Genomic DNA, 15,983 nt, shown 5'->3' with positions numbered 1-15,983 from the left:
TGAGTTTAGGAAGGTTAGATGAATTTCGAAGGGCGCAGAATAGCATATTTTCCCCCCATTCGAAAAATCGAAGCCGGCGAAATCTTTATGGATCGAAACGCGTAAAACGGTCCAACCGATCACGATCGGCACCGATACGAGTACCCGGCCAATTATTCAGCGTTTAGTTATGGAATGGAAACCCGAAAACGGATGAAGAATAAAATTTTCCCCCCCGTCGATATCCCGAGGGAATCGTTCGGCAAAAAGTGGCCGCGAGATCTGCATACGAGACGTGTGTATATATACGCACATACGAGCGTCCATACTGATCTACAGGTTCCAATATTAGGCAATAAAAATATTGTTTATTCCTTATTCATGAAACAAAATGGTCGGTCACTTTCGGACGTTCAACTCTTATTTGAGCAGACCGCCGACTTGCAAGGCCGTACACGCCGAGCAACCACTCTTCTGTGCCGGCATTCCATCGGCAGGCCTGAGAGCCCTACCACACTAATCAGGAAACATAAATAATCGTGTCAAATTTACTCTAAAATACTCCCATTTCACACTCCGCGGTAATTTCCCTCATACAATTTTCGTCGTTCAATTCGTTGTGGATTAAAATTGAATGTGGATACGAGTCACGAATTTTTTTCGACCAATAAATCAATCGAATAAACAATTTAGATTTATATTGATTCAATTTATCAAATTACGTTATGATATTACGGCTCTTAGTGAAATGAAATAGTGAAATAATTCTTGTAACAACCGCGGCAATTTCGGTGAATGATTTCATCATCCCTCCATTATCTCATGAAATAAGATACGAATAGACCGTCTGAAACTTTTGCTCCCAGCCATTACACATAACTGGTCACTCAATTTCTACTTCAGAAAACCAAAACGAGGAGAATCAGGAAAACCATCCTCTATTTAGAAATATCAAATCTTCATATTGACGATTTGGCTAACTGTACGTTTTAATCGTGAGAAAACCTTTAATATGAACTTATAAAGTTACTCAAAAAAGGCGCTGATGATGTCGAAAAGTCACTGCAGCCATATGGCTCCAATGTCACATTTGTGTCAATAAGTACATTTTCACAATTCAAAATGGCAAAATACAAGCTTTCACAATGCTCACTCAATATCTGAAAGTTTTATTAAAAACTCAACCTGATCTTCGTGATATCTATTATTGAAAAAGGACCACTTTTCTTCACCTTCTGAGGAATAAATTGGTTCTCCTGAATTTTCCTAGCCGAGAATTAAAAATTTGAGTCCTAAACGAACCACTGAAAAACGCAAGGAATTCTCAATTATTTTTCTTTGACAAAACTTCCCATTTCATGAGAGACGATCGAATATATTCATTTTCCGAATATAGCTCGAAAAGATGTAGAAAAAAAGCCGAGCTATTTATTGAACATCCGACTCCGATGTTCAGATAACAAAGATAATTTAATATCCCAAATTTTTCCTTTGGCTGATTGTCGTAATGCCATTATGGAGTTGGATGGCTAGGTGGTTAATGGTTCGGAATTTTTAATAAATTCCAGCAAGATTGAAAAGGACAATTCATTAGGGGCTCGCGAAAGATCTCGAATTTTAACTCTTTTGTGCAATGAATTCTGACGTAATTGGCGTTGTCAGCCCTGAATATTAAGAAATGAATTACACCAGATAAGAGCGCGGAGTCAAGTCTCCCCTGAATGGTTATTTTGGAATTATGGTTTCACCCCCTTTTCAGAATACCAAAATCGCAATTTCCTCTTCATTGAATTAGAGCCGTTGAGGAATTTTAGTACCTATTCATAATATTTTCATTCCGAGCAGGAGGGACCAGCAAAACACGCATTATCAAATTTCATTTTGAACGGGGAAAAATATTTTTCGCTCGGTTCAGATGCTCTCTCACAATGAAACCGGGAGATGTTGATCCTTCCAGGTATATTAAAATTCATCAGGGTAAAATATGCTCTTTTCGATGTTACCATCCTTGAGTACGGACAACTCTCACGTTTTACGTCGGGAATTGTCGTTATCGCGTGGAGATGTGTCGCGTTTTATCACTTTTACTGCGACAGTTCATTTTTTGACCGAGAAAGCTTTTCCCTAGAAGTTGCGATCATTTCGGGAGTAATCAAGAAATGAACGCTTTCCCACAGTTTCGACGATGAAAAGTGGAAATTCCACTGTGATAATTTCAGGAGGTATGATCTGATTGACAGGATTTCAAATCTTGACTAGGAATAAGTGTTTTTTGAATGGAAAAAAATGAAATGCCTGAAATGTTCTCGATTTTCGATACTTCCCCAGTTCAAAACTGTACAGGTCAGATAACTCTCATTAGATCTTAAAATTGAAAGTTGAATTTTGAAGAAAAATTCGGAAATAACATACCGATGTTTAAAATGATCAGCTCTTTTATGTTCCGGTTGTAATAAGGAAGATCCTCAAAGACGGTTAAAAAGTTAAAATTGTCCTATATAATTTCTCCTGCCATTTTTCTATATACCGCATGTAACATGAAGAGTAATGATAGTTTTAGAATTGAAAGTCACGAACGATTTCTCGCTATGATACAGAATAACAGTTATTAAATCAATAATTCAAAGGAATGCTCAGGAGCGCTTTATAAATGCGCCTATTAATATGCAACAAAATGTATCGAATAATACTTAAGTGGCGATCAAATTTATACAATAAGGGTTTAATAACTGGGACGATTCGATACGGTACGTACAAGTTGGAGCTTATATGTACACATATTAGTTTCGCAAAATTAATTAATTGCTTTCGAGCCCCGACCTAATTGACGCAACTAAGGCGATTCTCTACGCCACATCTTGCAAGAGCAACAAGAAATGCGAATGCATCTTGGATTCATTCAACCTGGAGTAGAAATAACCATTCCTCATTCTATTGCTGAATAGAAGAACGTTGAGAATATTCCAATTTTCAAAATACGAATGTAGAGAGTTATGACTCTTAGGCCCGGTACTTTCACGTGCGAATAAATAAATTTATTCGCATTTATTAAGTCTTATTCGTAAGATTAGTAAAAATGCAGTCTTTTCACTTTCAGATAGTGTTATTCATCGAATAAATCTGTCATTGAAACTTAATTAGAAGAGTTTATATGTCATAGATCGAATGTCGGTACGTCATTATTCGTTGAATAAAATTTATTCGAAGGTGAAAGTACCGGGGGTTAACGAATTTTTATAGAAATGGCGTTAGACGTTATGATAAAAATTATTGTCAAAAACAATAATGTATGATTTTTTTGTACCATTTTTCCTTGTACCTATTCCCTGTAAAAGTTGTGGTGAACCGGCTTCCTCCACCCTCTACAAAAAACAAAGAGAGAACATTTTGTTTTCGCAGATGATTAATGAAAACAAAACTTTGACCTTATAACCACAACATGCTTGAAATAAAGTGTCGAAAATACGAAGAAATTATTCCTTCCTACATTTGGCGGTTTCCGAATTGTCTTCAAAAGGTTCCATGAGCTTAATTTTTGTTTCAGATGGTGCACCTGCACGGTAATCTCCAGAATCGTTTCCTTAACAACGATGTCAACAGTATCAGCAGCATTAAATATTTCGTGTCAATAATAGCGACCGGGAGTTGAACCGAAATGAATTATTACTTAATTCTTCCCTGATGCTCATATTTCATTAGATCCTGTTATTTCTCGAACCAAACATGGAGAAACTCATAATACGGTTGAAGAAATTGTTATTAATAAAACGAACCTAACACATAATAACGTTAGGTCCTTACTTGGGGAGTACAGCACTGTCTTCCACTTGTTCATTACCTCATTTTGCGATAATGCATTTTAGAGTACCGTTACCTGATACATTATATCAACAGATGGAGCTCAATAGACAACGAAATCCAGAATGCGTTCGTTCTGCAGTAAGTACAGGGTAAGTAGCATAATTAGTCGACATAAAACCAATATATCGGTTGTAGTCTCGACATTTTAACATACATATTCAACATTTACAGTAGAAAAACCGCCAGAACCATTATCTCACACACCATTCATTCGATTATGCATGAATTTTCAGAAGGAGAAATGAAAAATGGTATAATTGAGAACTATTACGGTGATTTGTCTCCTACCTCGTTTCGATTTGCATATGTTAACCGGATTTAATACCTCTCGATGTTTTCTAGGAGATTATGTAAAAAGCAGGAAGAATGATCAAGGTTATGTAGTAGTGTGGATACTTATCTACATTTACTCGAAAACCAAATTTGACCGACAGCATGTTCTGTTTTCCCTTTGAAATTCAACGTTTTATATCTTATCTGGAATCAATGCACGAATAAATGATACTGATAGAGGAGATGATAGTTTATCCGTTCGGTATTTAGGGATGATACTGTGAATTCGTGTATCATAACTGGGAAGGCGACGTGAATATCAAATAGGAGGGAAGGATGCCCCCAAATGTGCACGCTAAAATCAAGAGTTCACTCCAGAAACTTTGGCTTCTACGTTAAATAGCAGAATCCCATGGTTTATTAATTAAATCCAGCGAAATGGAATTATTGTTGGCTCTGTATAATTGAATCAAATCCCTTGCCCATAGTTGTTTCTAGTTGTTTGGTGCCAAGGATTATATGACACCGTGAGTATGGGGAGAAATACGACCACTTCAGCTCTCATACGTCCACATCTTTCTGGAACGGTTGCCAGACAATGCTAGCTGATGCTTCTTTAACATATTATCCGAGTCGGGAAAACGTTAGAATGCGTTTTGTGCCTCAATTCCGATTTAACGTAAAAATATATTTGAACGAGTACACCTAAAAAAACGAAAGGTCACTTTCGTCAGTTCGTTCATATCGTTTTCTCAAGTTAATACCTGCCAAGGTTTGAAAGAAAATTATACGAGGAAGGCGCAATTTCCCAGAATAAATATTTCAGTGTTTTGGCGGCGAGGCGGTAGCAAAAACCTGAATGTTTATGTGTGCCTGGAACGCATTCAAGAAAATATATTTCCTGGTTGGGGTATATCGTCGTTTTTCAAAACCCCGCAAGGAACTTAATTCACTGAATAATTTTCCAATGAATAAACTCTATCAAGAAGTGTTCCCCAATGAAGTCGACTGTAGGTATCCCGATAGCCAAATTCGGTTTTATTACCTTCATTTTTTTCATTTTATCGGGTACTAGCCATAAATCGGCATTGCATGAGCTCTGCAATTTGTAAAAGATGCATAGATAACATGGCGATTTCACCTTCGATTCGCTGCCATGTTTTTACTTTTGATGTACGTCCCCAATCTACAATGTGTCGCTTTGAAACGAGATCAGAGGTATTTTCGCTCAAAGAATTCTTCATTTTTTCACCCCTTCGCAACCTAAGAAATTCAAATCGAGAAGAGACGTATAAATCTTTCTTTTGAAATAAATAATATGAAACATTTTTGGAAAAAGCTGGGACAGATCGATTCATCTCAAATTTGGCATATTATAGAGTAAAAAACATCCCTCTAATCCAATCTCCTTGAGGGCAAATAGGAAGGGGAATCTACAAAGGTGTCTTAACTCCTTAATGTATACAGACATAGGAGTCCCAAGTTGATTTCACCATCCTCGAAAATTATGTATCACTCGATCTCTGTTTTCTATTTTAAGTTTTGATTAGACGTATTTTGCGTGTTGGGGAGAGAAAGGGGATGTTGCAATTTCACCCCTCGTTTCAATATGCAAATGTATGCCTGAGACTGAGCAATATCGACGCGAAACATCTCACGGTTTCCAAATATACAGAGTGGGAGTAAAAGTAAGGCGCAGTGCATAATTGAGCTCAAAATACCTTCACGAAAAAAGTGAAAATTCGGAGAAATTTGTTTGTAATTTTTTGCTCACTCTGTATAGAGGATAACTTCGGCCAAATAATACAGGGATGTTGAAAATTTTGCGGATTTCAAATCGAATTTTCCATTGTATTGTATTGGCGTCTTAAAAACCAGGGCCTTTCTGATAATGCCGCATTCAGGAGCGATTTCCCGAATAAATTCGTGATAAAATTTCATTATTCCATATTGAAAATGTACATATCGAAAATTCAATCGAAGTGATAACGGCCCCATAAATAAAATCACTTTCCGAAATGACATGACTGATATGTTCGATGGAAAACGCTCACGATAGATATTTAGACTACCGCACAAAATAAATGTGTGTTAGTGAGTTAATTGGAGCGATATTAATGGCGGTAACTGATCCTACGCAGACTACATAAACGTCACATTTTGTGTACGACTCATTGTAATGATACATGAGATTTTTAGTCCGGGATTATCCGCACAATATTTCATACCAGATTATCCTCATTGCAATAATATGGTTGTGGAAGAGAGAAACGATTTTCGTTAGTCGCATTCGAGTCCATAACTCACTCGCCGCATGGATTTCGGTTCACTATCTCCAACAAAGAACCTTCGGAGTTTTGGAATGCGGAATGAAATTTATACCCTTTCGAAAAAAGAATCGATCCCGTTTTTCTAGATTTGAGGGAAAAAATGAAACAAAACATGTTTACAGGCTCATTTGTATAGATTCGTTTCGGACAAATGAATCCCACCGCGAAAATTCAAACATACCAAGTAACTAACCGTATAATCTATTATGCATTTGGCAGGAGTACAAAAGTACAACATCATTATTCAAGAGTGAGGCAGTATTTGAATATGGACCGGATGAACATCTCGTTTTCCATTTCTTGGTCTCGCTGTGGGACAATTTAAAGAATACTTAATACTTTCCGCCTTGACAGGGCAAAGAAAACTTCACAAAGAACACGAATGCCGTTCTAAGTTCTAGTGAAATATTAATGAAAAATAAACGGCCGCAGAAGTCTTTTGTGTATGCGTAAACATTGCTCAATTGACGAAAAAACTTGTTACATTATTCTAATTTTGAACTAATAGCAGGATTTCGATTCTTCCACGGATACGACATGGTAATCCGATTATTTGCCCTGCAAATTCGAGATACTGAGTACCCTTCAACGTGCAGTAGAGGGTATCGCAACAAGTCCTCGGGGACAGAAGGAATTGCACGAGACCAAGTGGAGGAAATCCAACAATAAGTATATGAAAAACGACTATCACTCACATTTTATGAACGAACGTGAAAGAGGGAAGAAAATTGCGAACGCACTGATACGAAGCCCTAAGTGAAATCTCGCAATGAAATAAGACGAAAATAAAAAAGAATAAAAAACAAATACCTATGGATCTCAGAAACTGACTAATCGAACGTAAAAAATATTAATATCGCTGAGTCGAAGCCATGACATACGCAGAGCTCATTAACATTCGTGATCAACACATAGCATACGATCTGGTTTCATTCTGGTATCAATCGATAAAGTCGGGTGCTATCAATTCGAAATGTACTCACATATTATGTACAAAACTCGAAAATTCAATCTCTTCCCGATACCTGCATATGATTGCTACAAGCGAATAGCATTACGCTATCTCCTAAGTCCATTAATCCCATCAGCGGAGAGAGTGGCGCTCATGTCTGCCAAAACACATAAACAGTGGCGTGCTAAGTAACATAATCAGAAGAACTATCGTATAAATTTTCGGGACTGGTAGCTATTACGCTGATCCCGCTGATACATTAGGCCGGCTATTTGTTTCAACTTCATAAACCTTAACCAGCGGGATAATATATTGATACAACTAAAGTGTAGAAGCAGGATAACCCTCTGCTGCAATTCGATCTTATTCAATTAGGTACAGATTATATTCTGCGTCACTCGAAAAGTTTTGGGTACAAACAACTATATTCAACGGCAAAATAAATGAAATACCTGTGGGCTTCAATGTAGATTTGTAGCTATCATTGAAAATAAGGGCATAGAAATGAGGAAGGCACTGACGCTTCTCCAAATTTATGACCAGAGCAGACACCCATCTAGGTACTAAACCTGGCCAACGCTGCCTGGTTTCTGAGATAAAAAATTTATTTTCAGAGATCGTTACTTGACAACTAGATACTATGTTTCAAAAAAATTCGATTGACATATTTCTAGGTCGATAGAAATTGGTGAAATGAAATATTTATCGATAAACGCACTTCCCATTCAAAAAAATGGAAAGGGTAGGTTCGGTCCCTAAGAGAAGGCGGCTGGGGAGGATATTCTTCCATCCAAGTGACGATTTATGAATTGTGTAAATAGTTGAAGATTGGTATTTACAAATTCAACCCACCACCTCACCCTTTTCCTCGATCCACCAAAGAAAACTGTTTTTGGTTCTCACGATAACGTGGGTCTGAATTCTGTGACAATGAAGGCATAACGCCACCACTGCTCAACAAGCGGGAGGAATGTTCCTGATGACCATCGAACCAGTGTCGTCTGCAGACTCCTATAATGCGCATAGGATGGCTAGCTATAATTTATACCGGTCTAACGAATAGAGTGAGCTTATGATGCCCTTGATACCCCACCATGTCCGGTCATCTCCACGTGGATCTTACCAATTCCTCCCCACACACCAACGTCACGCTAATTAGGGATTACATATTTAGCAATGCATGCTTAATCAAACCCTCAATTTCTTGCTACGATGGACTTCGTGCTGTTTTATTAATGGGGTAAAACCAACATCAACGTACACACGCCAATCGATAGATGTTGAAATTGCTGGGCAATCCGTGGGCACATCCCGCGGTTTTACTGGGGGGTTACTAATTTTCACCATGTAGAAAATACCGACGCATACTCCAGCAACTGGAGAATAGCAACCTTCATCCCAAATATGGCGATCTGATAACTCGATATCGATGGCTAACGTTTTTCAACCCTTGAAACAGATCATTACAGAATCGAAGCTTAGGTTCTGTGATCCTATCCGGTATCTTTTTCTACTAACGTTGCCGATTCTCTTGTTGCTAAGCATGTGCACCAACCTGTGAGGATTATGACATCTGGTCCTTCAACTTATTTGTTATTCATCAAGGGGTATGAGTATGGGTAAGATTTAAGTTCTCAACCTCATTCCTCCAGAAGTTGAAAGAACCACTTGTTTATGTCTCAATTATGACACTTCATCCTTCTAAATGGCCAACCGAATGACCGGATCTTTCACCCATCGAATATTATGGGGAGGATTCTGAGATACCTTCCACACCTTCGAAAGAACGAATTATGGGTTGTTTGTTAGACCATCTATCAGAAAATATCGACCAATCGATGTATCTTACAGTGAGGGAGTACGTAAACCGTATGGCAGACCATCAGTTATGGTTAGAAAGAACAAAATTAAGGTTGAAGAGTTGACCAATAGCAAATGTATGTTGACGAATTTCAGAAGGAAATTGTAAGGAGGTAATTTTACGGGCCGACATAAAGGAACCTTCCCACATAAAAGGAAAAAACCGCGATCGTTTTGGATCCTTTACACTTATTATATACAGATTAAACTGAAGGTTTGGGCAAAAACGAAAAAGAGGCAAACCCATTTCATAATAAAAACAGATAATGTGAGACGAACTGATCGCTTATAGAAAGGTGGGATCAATTCAGATCATTAAGTCAAATGCTTAGGCCGACTTATAATTAAGGACATACCTGGTTGGTTTACATAATGTTATTAAGGTAGATAATTTCAACATTAAAGAATGAATTAGTTATACAGACTGCTCCTGCTATATAGACGAACGAGTCTAAAGATGATATCATTCTACAGGGTGTGGTCAGGAAGACACTTTTTCGAAACAGGATCCATTGATTTATTCAAAGACTCGTCTAATAAACCATTTTTTTCCAAGCTGATAAGCTTAGGGTCCAACAGTTAATTATCGTCGTTTTTCATTTCGATCACCGAATGCCCCAAAAAACGAGGAAAAAATGAAAAGATTCACATCGAATACTTTGTAACAAATTACATCCACCAGACCGAGTGTAATTGAATTAATGTTGTTTTGGTGCATTGGATGTGGGACATCCCGTTTGTTGATTCCTGAGATTATACGCGCCAATGTGATTCTTTTGTTGAAATAGTGGCATGGGGGTAATTCTTCTCTTACAAATGAAAATTTATGACCTATTATGATTTATGCTGCGCGTGATTTTATCGGTCTGATATTTGTGATTTGATAGGTTTGAGTGTTACGCTACTTAAAATTAATGCCCATTGTGATCGAGATCCTTTTATATTGGCGAATGAAAGATGCAAATCCACTACTATAATGTTTCAGTTCATTATTTCCGATAACGAGCTTTTGAAATCGAACAATTGAGAAAACATCGAACATCCCCTTGAGCCTTTCTCAGAGACATCAAAGATGAAAGAAAAAAAACGAATGAATTTTTTAGAAAATGATTCCTGAATCGAATGACTCACTATTCGAACAATCGAGAAAACACCCCCTTAAGTCTCAGATAACATAACAAAATATCATTGAATTTTTTGCAGTATGAACTACTCAAACGCTCAGAATTATCCAGTGGGTAGAACGGAAAGATATCATTCATCAATATTTTATTTCAAGTTATTTTCTCGAAGAATATATTCCAGAAGAACCCGATAAATGATTAAATAATCTGGCATGGTCCACATAATAAATTGATGTTTTCCCATTATTAGAAATTGTTGTGTGGGTAAATCAACAGAGAACTATATTCCTTGGACTGCATTATGTGCAGACATTGTTTTCGAAACGGAGGCCAAATGCGATAGATAGTTTAGGCTTGTTATATTTTTCATTTGGGACACCAAATTTTCCGGATGACTTTCAAACTTCGAAACAGCTGCTAGTCTTTGGAGCGGATCCTTCAACTTTCCGGAATTTTCCGAAATTCCTGAGGGACTTTCCAGGTAACGCAAGACGGAAACGTGATGTATAATGATGAATAACTTTTTCTTGACACGTCTGACGCGACATTCATCGAATTAGCGGTCTACTAGGGTGTAATGGCGGAGTGTTTTTGGAAGAAAGTGGAGTTTTCTGTGTTACTCACTCTGGCTTTCAGTTAAGATGAATGTTGCTTGAAACAACTTCCATAACTAGAAAGCTCACAATGATATTACTGTCGCGCTTGCTCTCGACTGAAAAAGAACTATGACAATAATGGAACGCCACATGTTGAATTACAAATAAAATAATGAATTATCGCCTTTTGAGATTGAACACACTGTATATCAAGTACAAGTATGTGTCTACTATGGAAACGCATTTTCTAACGTTTTCCCACACCTTTCTGATTGTCAAAGAAATTCATGCTGCCGTTCGTGGAATTTGGCACGAGAACCCCAAAAATAGATGATATTTATGACTCAATTTTCCGAAGAGAATGTACGTATTTCATCCTCCGTTCAACCGTGGGACATGATCAATTTTCATACTACATTTCGAGCAATTCCGACCCCTTTTTTTTGGCACGCTGCAACAAACCCACCTAGCCCAATCTCGGCCGTAATTTAATCCCTAAAACTCTATTAAAATCGGGAAAGATTGCCTGCTCCATGAAGATAATTTACATTCGGTTGAAACGTAGAATTACTACTTGGGCCTTCATTCCTTGTTCCTGCTGCAAATTCAGCAGAAGAATAATGGATTTGATTAAGCTTCTGTGTCAGGGAGGGAGATTCAACATACAGGGCATCCCAGGAATGTGTCCTCTCGCGAATTTAAATTCGTACAAATGATCCACGTAGCCTCTTGCACTTTATTTTTCCAATGATGAAGTTGAATAGGAACGAGTCTGATGATGATTGCGTTGTCTGAAAAGGTGGATGGCTTCTTTCGGAAGGTAGGGGCACACAATTCGTAGATTATACAAAATATGATGAAGATTCGAGTATAGAGAGAGAAATGCTCATTGAAATGTAATGAAAAATCTCGTGCATATGCTGAGATGAAGATTATTTTTTAGGGTTGGGCTCGATTATGGAGATGATTCCAGTTCTACGCAACAAGTTACAGGAAACATTTCTGAAATTTTACCTGTAGAAATCAGAAGCAAGTAAAAATTTCATTTGCTTTGTAACAATCGTAAATACGAATAGAGAATATCAAATATAGGTGAACTAACGTTTTCGATTAATTGTTCAATATACAAACATGACCTATGAAACCGAGGTCCTTACAAAAATATAATGAACCATAATCACATAGAAACTGAAACCACGAGCAAATCCTATTAAATATTCATATCCTTCGAAACGAATTGTTCCTTTTCGGAGCGAGTAAGTTGGGTAATATTCGTTGATTATCCGTGTCAACATCATTCTAACATGCTATCCGGAAAATGGACTGGATAAGTAGAAGAAAATTCGAAAAGTCGAATCAAAATTTTTGAAATTGGTACTGGCTCAGAATACTACCTATAACATCTACATAACTTCGAATATCTCTTCCACCTCCTAAACCCGGATAATGAAGGAAGATTCACCCATAAATTTCGGCATGAATACGAAAATCTCGGGAAGAGAGAAGCGTGCGCGACCGACATAAAATTCCTCCAACACTCCTATATGACGATCGAATAAAATAAATCTTGAAATGGTTCTCGTGAAGAGATATTCCGTGAAAGCGTGAGGCGACACCCTCAACCGCGCGGTCCAGCATTCGATATTCCTGAAGAGATTACGGAATTCCACCTATTGAGGGGACTTCACGCTATGGCTGATTTTCATCCCGGCTCGTTCCGAAAGAAAAATAGGACGATACGGGAATGATCCTCTCCACATTTTATTCATTCCGAATGTTCGTTCTTCTATTACGTTAGATTTTCATTCCTCTCACTTCCGGAAGGGTTATGGCTGTGGGAGGAAGATATCCCGCTTGTGTTCTCGTCCCTTTCTTCGTTGCCACATTTCGAGTTTGGCTGATGAATTGCGTTTTGGAAATGAACAGGAGAGCACACATTCGCAATTAGCCCTGAAAAATTATAAGTCTGTTCGCACTTTTTTTTTCTTTTTCTTTTTTTTTATTTATTTTTTTTTCCTTTTTTGGTCTTTTTGTAGATTCATTCCCCCGGCAACGGGATACAGCAATGAATTAATGAATGGAAATGTTGATTGCAGCCGAGAATGCAGGTGACCAGAGTCAAATTTCTCCGGTCAAGAGAGAGTAGATTTATTTTTCAAAACTCACAATACAACCCCATCTTTATGGCCATAATTTTAGGCTTACACATTACCCCAGTGAAAAATGTTTCTTCTTGAAGATATTAAACAAACTTTAACTGCAAGGGTTGTTTTTCTCCTTCGTACACCGTTCTAAAGTTCAGAATTTTGACGATTCTAATGAAATTTTCCAGCAATGCGGCAATTTATGACGAATCAAATCGAATTTTCTGAGAATATTCCCAAGTGTCCCTGTATGAAAGGATCCAAGGGTTCATTATTGGAAATAATGAACCAAATTCAGTAATTATAGTTGAGAAAAATCTTTAAACTGATTCGGTGAAATATGAGCAGCTGAATGAAAAACGCCCCAGAGCCGAACTGCAATTACCTCATACGGATCACGGGCCATTTCCGTTACTTTTTGTCGTGGTCGCACTGCAAGACGGCATTATTTTATTGAGATTCTTCCCATTCCGTACGGTGGCAATTAATCGAATACTCTCCAACGTTCAATGCTTAATTGGCAGCCGAGATACCGTATGTCTCAAATCGATTCCGCAGCTAACAATACCGTTGTAATTTGTACTATATTGTGAGACTTCTGGTACGAGTGAAACACATCTGGTAGATATGTCGCGGATAGTTGCGCAAAAAAAAGAAAGAGGATACCATGAGAAACGGAGTATTTTCACGGCATTCCTCGGCGTTTGTTGAGCTTTCACACAAATTTTCCAGCTACGTACAGAGCTCCAAAATAACACAATTTTCTCCTTCTGGTCATTGAAAACCGTTAAGTTATGCTGCAAACCTTGTCATTTAATTATTTTGTACACTTTCAACGATGAACATGAATCAAGAGGATATCAATTTGATTTCGTTTTTTGAAGAATGCATTCAACTTCTTCAACGTATAGAGTTCGATACATTCTCTGTCCCGATCGTCATAACACAGGGCACCATCTGTGTCTCCAGTAGGGGCAATCAATTTTATCATGGATACACACAACATCAACGAAATGAGCATGGCTCGGAAAGGTCAGTGGGGTTCCGAGTAACCCTCTTAATTTATCTGGCGTCTTCCAAGTTCCATGCTCCGATATCCGGGATTCTCAAGCCGCTATTTTGACGCATCCACAGCTATACGAGACTCGACTCTTACACGGGAAAAGCCTACCCTGTCAAAAATTGATGCTACTATACAACGGCAGAAGTTCAGCCGAAAGTGTAATAATGTCCAGAGATTTTCCTTTGTGTCCGGAAAAACCGGGGTATTTGCCGGGATTCTATTTATGTTACACCCCCGGTGAAATATCGCAGCAACCGCCAATTTGAACCTTCATAATTTCTCGCGCCTTCGATTCGAAACATACCGGCCTTATTTTATGTATCATAATTATCGAAATGTTCCAACTGGATCTAATACAGTATTCATCGTAAAATCAATAGGAATAATTTTCCCGAAATGAGATCTGCGCCAAGCCATGCCAAGGGAAGGATTTTATGGCTCACTTTCGACGCATCGGGGAAAACACCAAACATGCAATGCATGCACTTATTGGACTAAGACAAGAGAAGACAAGACAATCAAACATACACCAACCATTATTCATCTATCGAATATTAAATAAAAAACATGCATGTCCATGAGATAGCCGACTTTTGCGAGAATTACCACACTATCACACCAAACGATGCTGAAACTTTGATATTCCCTCATCTTTGTCGAATACAGATGTTAAGAATGATCGAAGAGGAATATATCCTTCACAATGTGCATGAAAGTGATCGGATCATACACATTCAAATGTGATTTTACTCTCAAAATTCACTTTGAGAATATCTTATTCCATTGTCCTCTTTATTTTATTGATTTTTCTTCGAAAAATCATGAATACATATTTACTTTTTATCAAAGTTGGTAGTATTCGCTAGGACAGCAAAATTCATTGCGGCCTAGATATATTCCTGATTGTACTTTTTTATTTATATCTTTGTGACTCTTTCTTCTTTCTCTGTCATTAAATTTTTCAATCAGGATTTCGAGAAAGCCTAAGAACTTCTTCGATTCTCATTTTGGTTGTCGATTGTGCAAAACTAACGAATAGCTTTGCACTCTTCAAGAGTACCTACAATCAGATATTCACCAGGCGATTCCAAGAGCCAAAAGACTTGAATTAGGTCTTTAATCACCTTGGAAATGAATATTAAAAAAAGAGTGACTGCTTTTTCTCCTAGATTTCCTCCTCATAGCTTCAATTTTTCGATGAGAAGTGTATTGGACAAGTGGCAAAATTTTTGATTTGATAAATCAAATAGCCATGTCATCTTTGACAGCTGGAGAAGAAGGTATCCAGAGGACGCGTGAAAAATTCCGAAACCACGTCGTAATTACTTCCATTCATCAATAATTTATATTCCAGCAATGAGAATTTCATCGCCGACCGTACTCTAGATCTTCAGCAAGCAAGATTCCTCTGCTACAATAGAAACTGAAATGGAGGAAAGCATTCGTTACCGCATTCCTGTCTCTTAACTAGACGTTGCGGTGTGTGACCGTATAGAAAACGTGAAATAACACTTGCCAACAACCATTTTCTATTACAAATGATAATTTATTCGCGTACATATAAGCGAATTGTGAATCCAACATCAATAACAGTTACAGATTAAAGTTCGATTCCGAACGTTGCAAATGATAAGCATAATGAGTCAATTCTGGCGGAATAATTTATTGGTAAATTCGTCACCCAACTAGGGAGTAAATTTTGCCGCCTAAATTTCCCAGCAAAACAACCAGAATGGTGGTGGTAGGTCAATTGGATTATTTCTGTCGGTTAGAATGCGGATTATTCGGGTTTGCAGTCTGG

At 37.8% G+C, this 15,983-nt stretch overlaps 1 protein-coding gene across 14 annotated transcripts in view; it reads right to left on the bottom strand.

Annotated features, from left to right (window-relative positions):
• LOC123322257 (latrophilin Cirl) overlaps positions 1 to 15,983 on the bottom strand; it is a 137,692-nt gene that overhangs the window by 112,566 nt on the left and 9,143 nt on the right. The window lies entirely within an intron of this gene.

The sequence above is a fragment of the Coccinella septempunctata genome, chromosome X (assembly GCF_907165205.1).
Source record: "Coccinella septempunctata chromosome X, icCocSept1.1, whole genome shotgun sequence".
NCBI classification, from domain to species: Eukaryota; Metazoa; Arthropoda; class Insecta; order Coleoptera; family Coccinellidae; genus Coccinella; species Coccinella septempunctata.
Note: the sequence above shows the minus strand (reverse complement) of the source record. Positions and strands in the feature narration are given on the sequence as shown.